The sequence below is a fragment of the Panthera onca genome, chromosome D3 (assembly GCF_046562875.1).
Source record: "Panthera onca isolate mPanOnc1 chromosome D3, mPanOnc1 haplotype 2, whole genome shotgun sequence".
Lineage (NCBI taxonomy): Eukaryota > Metazoa > Chordata > Mammalia > Carnivora > Felidae > Panthera > Panthera onca.
In genome coordinates, this window is record NC_138350.1 from 43,746,309 (window position 1) to 43,753,775 (window position 7,467).

Genomic DNA, 7,467 nt, shown 5'->3' on the forward strand with positions numbered 1-7,467 from the left:
ATTTCTATACATCAATAATAAGCAGCAGAAAGAAAAATCGAGGAATCAATCCCATTTACAAGACCTAAATATGAGACAGGAAACCATCAAAATTCTAGAGGAGAAAATAGGCAGCAACCGCTTTGACCTTGGCCACAACAACGTCTTACTAGACATGTCTCTGGAGGCAATGGAAACAAAAGCAAAAATGAACTATTGGGACCTCAGCAAGATAAAAAGCTTCTGCACAGTGAAGGAAACAATCAACAAAACTAAAAGGTAACCGATGGAATGGGAGAAGATGTTTGCAAATGACATGTTGGATAAAGGATTAGTATCCAAAACCTATAAAGAACTTATCAAACCTAACACCCCCAAAAAACAAATAATCCAGTGAAGAAATGACCAGAAGATACAAATAGACACTTTTCCAAAGAAGACATCCAGATGGCTAACAGACACATGAAGATGTTCAACATCACTCATCATTAGGGAAATACAAATCCAACCCACAATGAGATACCACCTCATACCTGCCAAAAAGACTAAAATGAACAACTCAGGAATCAACAGATTCAGTGAGGATGCAGAGAAAGGGGAACATTTTGTACTGTTAGTGGGAATGCAAACTGGCACAGCCACTCTGGAAAACAGTATGAAGTTTCCAGTATGAAATTAAAAATAGAACTACCCTATGACCCAGCAATTGCACTACTAGGTATTTATCCAAAGGATACAAAAATGCACCACAATGTTTATAACAGTACTATCAACAATAGTCAAATTATGGAAAGAGCCCAAATGTCCACTGACTGATGAATGGATAAAGAAGATGTGGTATACACACACACACACACACACACACACACACACACACACACACACACACACTGGAGTATTACTCAGCGATCAAAAAGAATGAAATCTTGCCATTTGCAACAATGTGGATGGAACTGGAGTGTGTTATGCTAAGCAAAATAAGTCAGAAAGACAAATATTATATGACTTCACTCGTGGAATTTAAGAAACAAAACAGATGAACATAGGGGAAGGGAAGAAAAAAATAAAATAAGGTAAAAATGGAGAGAGAGGCAAACCATAAGGGACTCTTAAATACAGAGAGCAAACTGAGGGTTGCTGGAGGGAAGGTGCGAGGGGGGATGGGTTAAATGAGTGATGGACATTAAGGAGGGCACTTGCTGGGATGAGTACTGGGTGTTACATGTAAGTGATGAATCACTAAATTCACTCCTGAAACCAATCCTACTATATGTTAACTAACTTGAGTTAAAAAAAAAAAAAGAATTCTCTCTTTCTCCCTCTGCCCCTCCCTCACATGCACATGCACTCTCTCTCTCTCTCAAAGAAAAATAAAATAAATAAAAATAAGAAGAAGCAATCCTCCACAAGTTCTACAGCTGCAAGAAAATGAATTCTCCAAATAACCATATGAACTTGGTACAGGACCCTGAACTTCAGATAAAGCTAAAGCCATGGCTATTGAGTGTATTAGCTTTGGGTTTTTTGTAAATCCCCTTTATTATGTTGAGGAAATTCCTTTTTGGTCTTAGTTTGTTCAGGATTTCCATCATGAAAAGGTGTTAGATATTTTCAAATACTTTTTCTGTATTAAGTGAGATGAACATGTGTTATTTTTCCCCCTTTATTCTGGTAATGTGGTATAGTACACTGATTGATTTTCATATGCTGAAGCACCCTTGCATTCTGGAATATATCCCACTCAGTCATGAGGTATAATCCTCTTACTGTGCTGCTGGGTTAGGTTTGCTTGTATTTTGTTGAGGATTTTTCTTATCTATATTCATAAGGTATGCTGTCTCTAGTTTCCCTTTGGGTTGTTTTTGTCTGGCTTTGGTATCAGGGTAACGCTGGTGTCATAGAATGAGTTAGGAAGTGCTTCTTTCACTTTTATACTTTGGAGGAGTTTGAGAAGCATTGGTATTACTTCTTTAAACATTTGGTAGAGTTCACCAATGAAAGCTTATGGTCCTAGGCTTTGTTAGGAGGAAGGTTTTTGATTACTGATTCAATCTCTTGTTATAGGTCTGTTGAATTTTTGTGTTTGTTCTTGAGTCAGTTTAAAAAAATTTTTTTTTAACGTTTATTTATTATTGAGAGACAGAGAGACACAGAGCATGAGCAAGGGAGGGATAGAGAGAGGGGGAGACACAGAATCTGAAGTAGGCTCCAGGCTCTGAGCTGTCAGCACAGAGCCCGTTGTGGGGCTTGAACTCACAAACTGCGAGATCATGACCTGACCCGAAGTCGGTTGCTTAACCAACTGAGCCACCCAGGCGCCCTTTGATAGTATGTATTTTTCTAGAAGTTTGTCTATTTCAGTTAGATTATCTAATTTGTTGGTTTACAATTGTTCACAGTATTTTTTTTAAAGTTTGTTTATTTTGAGAGAGAGAGGGAGAGAGAGAGAGCCAGTGGGGAGGAGGCGGGGGTGGGGTGGGGACAGATACTCTTAAGCAGGCTCCAAATCAGGCTCCGAAGCAGGCTCTATGCTGACAGCAGAGAGCCTGATGTGGGGCTTGAACTCACCAACTGTGAGATCATGAGCCGAAGTCAGATGCTCAACCAACTGAGCCACCCAAGTGCCCCTTCATAGTATTTTTTATATAATAATCTTTAAAAAGGTTTTTTAATGTTTATTTATTTTTGAGAGAGAGAGAGGGAGGGAGGGAGAGAGGGAGAGAGACAGACAGACAGACAGACAGAGCACGAGTGCGGGAGGGGCAGAGAGAGAGGGAGACACATAATCCGAAGGAGGCTCCAGGCTCTGAAATGTCAGCACAGAGCCCAACACAGGGCTCAAACCCATGAACTGCAGGATCATGACCTGAGCCAAAGCTCACCCGGGTGCCCCTATAATCCCCTCCCACAACCCTTCCAGTAACCCTCTATTAGTTCTCTATATTTAAGAGTCTTTTATGTTTTGTCCCCCTCCCTGTTTTTATATTATTTTTGCATCCCTTCCCTTATGTTCATCTGTTTGTATCCTAAATTCCTCATGTGAGTGAAGTCATATGATATTTGTCTTTCTCTGACTGACTAATTTCACTTAGCACAATACCCTCCATTTCCATCCACATAGTTGCAAATGGCAAGATTTCATTCTTTTTGATTGCTGAGTAATATTCCATTGTGTATATATATATATATATCACATCTTCTTTATCCATTCATCCATCAATGGACATTTAGACATTTAGACTCTTTCCATACTTAGGCTATTGTTGATAGTGCTGCTATAAACATTGGGGTGCATGTGTTCCTTCGAAACAGCACACCTGTATCCCTTGGGTAAATACCTAGTAGTGCAATTGCTGGGTTGTTGGGTAGTTCTATTTTTAGTTTTTTGAGCAACCTCCATATTGTTTTCCAGAGTGGCCACACCAGTTTGCATTCCCACCAGCAGTGCAAAAAAGATCCTCTTTCTCCGCATCCTCGGTTATTGCCTGAGTTGTTAATGATAGCCATTCTGACAGGTGTGAGGTGACATCTCATTGTGGTTTTGATTTGTATTTCCCTGATGATGAGTGATGGTGAGCATCTTTTCATGTGTTGGTTGGCCATCTGGACGTTTTCTTTGGAAAAGTGTCTATTCCTGTCTTTTGCTCATTTCTTGACTGGATTATTCATTTTTTGGGTGTTGAGTTTGATAAGTTCTTTATAGATTTTCGATACTAACCCTTTATCTGATATGTCATTTGCAAATATCTTCTCCCATTTCGTTGGTTGCCTTTTCGTTTTGCTGATTGTTTCCTTTGCTATGCAGAAGATTTTTACTGTGATGAGGTCCCAATAGTTCAATTTTGCTTTTGTTTCCCTTGCCTCTGGAGACATGTTGAGTGAGAAGTTGCTGAGGCCAAGATCAAAGAGGTTTTTGCTTGATTTCTCCTCTAGGATTTTGATGGCTTCCTGTCTTGCATTTAGGTCTTTCATCCATTTTGAGTTTATTTTTGTGAGGTGGTCCAGGTTCATTTTTCTGCATGTCGCTGTCCAGTTTTCCCAGCACCATTTGCTGAAGAGACTGTCTTTATTCCATTGGATATTCTCTCCTGCTTTGTCAAAGATTAGTTGGCCATACATTTGTGGGTCCATTTCTGGGATCTCTATTCTGTTCCATTGATCTGAGTGTCTGTTTTTGTGCCAGTACCATACTGTCTTGATGATTTCAGTTTTGTAATACAGCTTGAAGTCTGGGATTGTGATGCCTCCAGTTTTGGTTTTCTTTTTCAAGATTGCTTTGGCTATTTGGGATCTTTTCTGGTTCCATACAAATTTTAGGATTGTTTGTTCTAGCTCTGTGAAGAATGCTGGTGTTATTTTGATAGGAATTGCTCTTCTTTTTTTAATGTAAGCATTTTCAGCTACAAATTTCTCTTTGAGCACTACTTTTGATGTATTGCATGAGTTTGAGTATGCTGTGTTTTTGTTTTCATTCATTTGAAATTATCTTCTTATCTCTCTTTTAATTTGTTCTTTGACCCACAAGTTAAGAGTGTGTTGTTTTGTTTCCACATATTTGTGAATTTTCCAAGTTTCCTTCTGTGATTGATTTCTAGCTTTATTTCATTGTAGCAGATAACATACTTTGTATGATTTCAGTCTTTTAAAATTCATTGAGACTTGCTTTGTGGACTGATATGTGGTCTATTCTGGAGAAATTTCCAGTGCGGTTGAGAAGAATGTATGTTGTTGTTGGGTGTGGTGTTCCATATATGTCTATTAGGTCTAGTTGGCTTATAGTGTTGTTTTAATCTTCTATTTCTTTATTGATCTTCTGTGTGGTTGTTCTATCCATTACTGAAATTGCATTTTGAAATCTTCAACTATTATTGTAGAACTGTCTATTTATCTCTCAATTCTGCCAGTTTTTGTCTCATATATTTTGGGACTTTGTTGTTAAGTGGATATATGTTTATAACTGTTGTCACATCTTGATGGATTGACCTTCTTATCAATATATTCTTTGTTTTTTGTAATTATTTTTTACTTAAAGTTTATTTAGTCTGCTTTTAGTCTAGCCGTCCCAGCTTTCCTTTGATTATTATCTGCATATTGTAGAGGGTTGAATAGTGACTACAGAAAGATATATTTAAGTCCTAACTCTGATACCTATTTGGAAATAGGGTCTTTGCTGCAGATGTAATTAAGTTAATGGACATAATTAAGTTTTGAGATGAGATCATCTTGGTCTTAGGTTGGGTCTTAAATCCAATGGTAGGCGTCCTTGTAAGAGAAAGAAAAGGGATATTTGAAAGACACACACACAGAAGAAGGCCATGTGAAGACGGAGGTGGGGATTAGAGTAACGTACCTATAAGCTATAGAATGCCAAGGATGCCAGCAGCAACCAGAAGCTAGGAGAGAGGCATGGGATGAGTTCTCCCTCAACCTCCAGAAGGAGTTAACCTGACTTACACCTTTATTTTGGACTTCTGGTCTCTAGAACTGCAAGAGAATGAATTTCCATTGTTTTCAGCTACTTAGTGTGCGGTGATTTGTCATAGGGAACTTGTACACTTGGAATGTATTTTTCCATCCTTTACTTTCAACTTATTTGTGTCTTTGATGCTAAAGTGAATCTCTTGCTGGGGTTCCTAGGTAGCTCAATTGGTTAAGTGTCTGACTCTTGATTTTGGCTCAGGTCATGGTCTCTGGTTTGTAAGTTGAGCCTCGCATCTGGCTCTGCACTGACAGCATAGAGCCTGCTTGGGATTGATTCTCCGTCTCCCTCTCTCTCTGTCTGCCCCCCCCCATAAATAAACATAAAAAAATTAAGTGAATCTTTTGTGTGTTTTTTTTTTTAACTTACTTTTTAATCCATTTGGCTATCTCGGTCTTGGTTTTTTTTTCTGTCTTGTTTTTATTTTAATTATTTTTTTAATGTTAATTCATCTTTGAGGGAGAGAGAGACAGAGTGCAAGTGGGAGAGGGGCAGAGAGAGAGAGGGAGACACGGAATCTGAAGCAGGCTCCAGGCTCTGAGCTGTAAGTACAGAGTCCAATGCGGGACTTGAACCCAGGGACCACGAGATCATGACCTGAGCTGAAGTCAGACATTTAATCAGCTGAGCCACCCAGGTGCCCCTCTGTCTTGTTTTTTAAAATAGCTTTACTGAGTTATAGTTTACATGCTATACAATTCACCTGCTTAAAGTGTACAATTCAATGGTTTTTAGGATATTATATTGTATATTTTTTAAAAATCTATAAATAAATACATATTTATGTAGTAAATATGTGTGGTATTTTGTTATATGTATCATATGTTGCAGAATGCATACAACAAAATTTGTCAATTTAACCATTTTTAAATAGAAAATTCAGTGATATTAATTACATTCACAATGTTATACAACCATCACCACTTTTATTTCAGAACTTTTTTTATTACCCCAAACAGAAACTCTGTAATCATTGAGCAATAATTCCTCATTGCCTTTCCATCAACCCCCACTTTAATCTCTAATCTACTTGCTGTCTACCTATATCTAGTATAGGTACCTAGTATAAGTGGAACCATACAACATTTATCCTTTTCTGTCCAGCATAAACTTATTGTAATGCCTTCAAGATTCATCCATGTTGTAGCATCAGAACTTCACTTCTTTTTAAGGCAAAATAACATTCCATTGTGCATATATATCATATTTTGTTTATCCATTCATCTGTTGATGAACACTTGCATTGTTTCCACTTTTTGGCTATTGTGAATAATGCTGCAATGAACATTGTCATACAAATATCTGTTTGAGTGCCTGCTTCCAATTTCTTTCTTTCTTTAAAAAAATTTTTTTTTTTAATATTTACTTTTGAGAGAGAGAGACAGAGCACAAGCAGGGGAGGGGCAGAGAGAGAGGGAGACACAGAATCTGAAGCAGGCTCCAGGCTCTGAGCTGTCAGCACAGAGCGCAATGTGGGGCTCGAACTCCTAAACTGAGAGATCATGACCTGAGCCAAAATCAGACGCTTAACCGACTGAGCCACCCAGGCACCCCTGTCTTTTTTTTTAATGTTTATTTATTTTTGAGACAGAGAGAGAACATGGGCGGGGGAGGGGAGAGAAGGGGAACAGAGGATCCAAAGCCGGCTCTGCACTGACAGCAGTGAGCCTGATGTGGGGCTTGAAATCATGAACCGTGAGACCCTGACCTGAGTGGAAGTCAAGACACTCAACTGACTAAGCCACCCAAGCGCCCCTCTTTCTTTCTTCTGTTATCTGTGTATAGTTGGCACAAATGTTACCTGTGACCCAATGTTACATTACAATCAGGTATAAAACATAGTGATTTCACAATCTTATATATTATGTTATGTCACCATAAGTGTACACATGTGTCCCCATACATTGCTATTGCAATATCATTGACTATTCCTTATGTTATGCCTTTTCTTCCCATGACGTATTCATTCTGTAACTGCAAGTCTGTATCTTCCACTCTCCTTTACCCAT